This window comes from Poecilia latipinna, unplaced genomic scaffold (assembly GCF_001443285.1).
Source record: "Poecilia latipinna isolate Pla-1442-1.1 unplaced genomic scaffold, P_latipinna-1.0 Scaffold1477, whole genome shotgun sequence".
NCBI lineage: Eukaryota > Metazoa > Chordata > Actinopteri > Cyprinodontiformes > Poeciliidae > Poecilia > Poecilia latipinna.
In genome coordinates, this window is record NW_015114093.1 from 143,455 (window position 1) to 145,870 (window position 2,416).

Consider the following 2,416-nt stretch of genomic DNA (forward strand, 5'->3'; position numbering starts at 1 on the left):
GTAGAATTGTCCTTTCCTGAAACGCTGTTTCACACCAGATGTAGCGGAATACACACCTTCAATAGTTTTCTACTTTTGTCTAATCAGTCTTTTAAACTTTTTATATCAAACTTTTTTTGTTCTTTTTGCTACTAGTTGTGGTATTTTTATGCTTTTTTTATTGTACAGGTCAGACAGTTGGGCTTAGGCTCATTAAGTTTTGTGGTATTTTGATTAATTGATGGTTTAACAAGGGGAGTAGGTACTTCTTTCATACAGGGCCAGGTTGTTTAGGTAGCTTTTTTACTAGATTAATATAATTTCCATTTAAAATCTATGTTTTATAATTAGCAAGTTTATCTCTGTCTGATATTATGTAAGTTTAATGATCCAAAATGTTTAAGTGTGATTAAAAATAGAGGACACTATGTTGTGGCCATTTTTGTTTAATTTTTATGTGTTCTGTACACTGTTGTTTTTTTTTCCCTTAAAAACTTAAGAATGTACTTGAGCTAATTTTGTACCTAAATCTGTAATTAACTTTTAGGTTGTGGTTGATTTTGGTTTTGACCATCTCATTGATTAAGAGATTAAGATCACACCCATTGCTGTTGCTAACCATTTGGGTAACCTAAACCAAATTATTTGTTTTTCTGTATACATTAGTACTTTGCTTTTGAATAATGCAGTGAGCAAATTAGGACTGTAAATGGAATATGCAGTAAAAAATATGAAACACAGTAATCAGTGTCTGGTATTCATTTACATCAATTATGTTAGTAACTGTAGATTTCAAATGGTGTGTAGTGATGTGTTGAGCATTTTCAGGTAATGTCACCAAGATCTGGCTTCCTTGCATTAGAAAACTGAAGTGAAATGTCATAATGAACCATAACAAAGCCACTAACTTGTACATAAACATAAAATTGGAACATTTACCGTATTTTCCGCACTATAAGGCGCACCTAAAAACCTTCAATTTCCTCAAAAGTCGTTGGTGTGTCTTATAATCCGGTGAGTCTTATATATGGACCAATATTGAGCCACAACAGGTCTAGCAACTACGGTAAGTAGCCGCCGACTTCATTTTCGCCCGTAGAAGAAGAATGACACACGAACACTTGCTTTTGAGTAATGTACAATATTCTGAACAAGTCTCTTACTTTGGCAAGTTAGTTTGTACAAACTAAGAAATGCACTAGCTGTTGTGCAAATGTTAATACTGATGATGTGAGAAATTCCCCAAAGCAACAGAAATCTTCACAACCTCAAGTTGCATATTATTTTAGATTAACAGACTATAACACCGCTGTTCAAAGTAAGTCTTTTTTTTTGAAGCAGGACAGATGCAACAGGCTGAACATGGATTCATTTCTCATGTCTTTGCTGCTTTTGTATAATTTCTCATGTTCATTTGTTCAAAGCGGTTTTGTATCACTTCAGTAGTTCATGTAAAACGATGTGTCGCTGCATTTCTTTGTCTATATATGGTAAAGTGATTCCCGAGATTCTTCCCGTTTCTTTCCTTGTCTGTAGCATTATTTGAGTGCTGCAGTGAGCAGTCTGCATGCAGTGAGACTGACCTGAGCACATATATTTCTATGAATGAACAATAACTTGAGGAGTGTGCATTTAAATCTCACACAGTCTCATTCAATAGTGTTCTGGCACATTTGTGTCAAACATAAGATGTCTTCCTAACTCTGTACGCTGTATGTGAACGTACAGCCAAAGCTCTCTGAGCACTCAGATGATGCTCAGAGGAAGAAGCTAGGTTTTGGCCAAACTTGATTTTGAGGCATAATGTAACAAACCACTGGAAAGGGGGCACCACAGGGAGACATGAGACAGGAGATTCATCTTTATCTCTAGCAAAAATGTTACTTTTGTATTAACGTACTTCATCTACTTTTATTTGGAATATGTTATAATTACTAAAACTAATTTTCTACGAGCTGAATTTTTTTGGTGCCCACCTCCAGCCCAAGAGGTGGATTGAAACTGTTTTGTTAAATGTCACAATGATAGGTAATTTTAGGAGTTTATGAATATGGAGGAACAGATTAAGTTAACATTCTTTAAACTGTAAGAAATTGTCAGAAATTTTTTTGCAAGAAATCAATTTGGAAGGGCATTCAGCAATAAACCAGCAGTTGTCATGTGGTTTGTTTCTGTAACAGTTTGTATTTAATTTCTGCTTTTTCTTTTCACAGGGGCTCCAAATGTCAAGAGAGAGGCAACAGGAAATGCTGTTCCAGAGGGTACTTTGGGCAGTCAAGACCCAAATACTGCAGGGAAGCAGGGAAATGGAGTAACACTTGATGGATCGGATAAAATAGATCCAGCTACAGCGAAGAAGGGAGAGGATGGATCGGATAAAATAGATCCAGCTGCAGCGAAGAAGGGAGAGGATGGATCGGATAAAATAGATCCAGCT

General features: G+C 35.9%; 1 long non-coding RNA gene across 1 annotated transcript in view; it reads left to right on the forward strand.

Annotated features, from left to right (window-relative positions):
- LOC106962953 (uncharacterized) overlaps window positions 1–2,405 on the forward strand; it is an 8,085-nt gene extending 5,680 nt beyond the window's left edge. The window contains exon 2 of the long non-coding RNA XR_001428083.1: window positions 2,193–2,405. This is a non-coding gene — a long non-coding RNA (uncharacterized LOC106962953). The remainder of the gene's footprint in view (window positions 1–2,192) is intronic.
- Window positions 2,406–2,416: the final 11 nt, after the last annotated feature.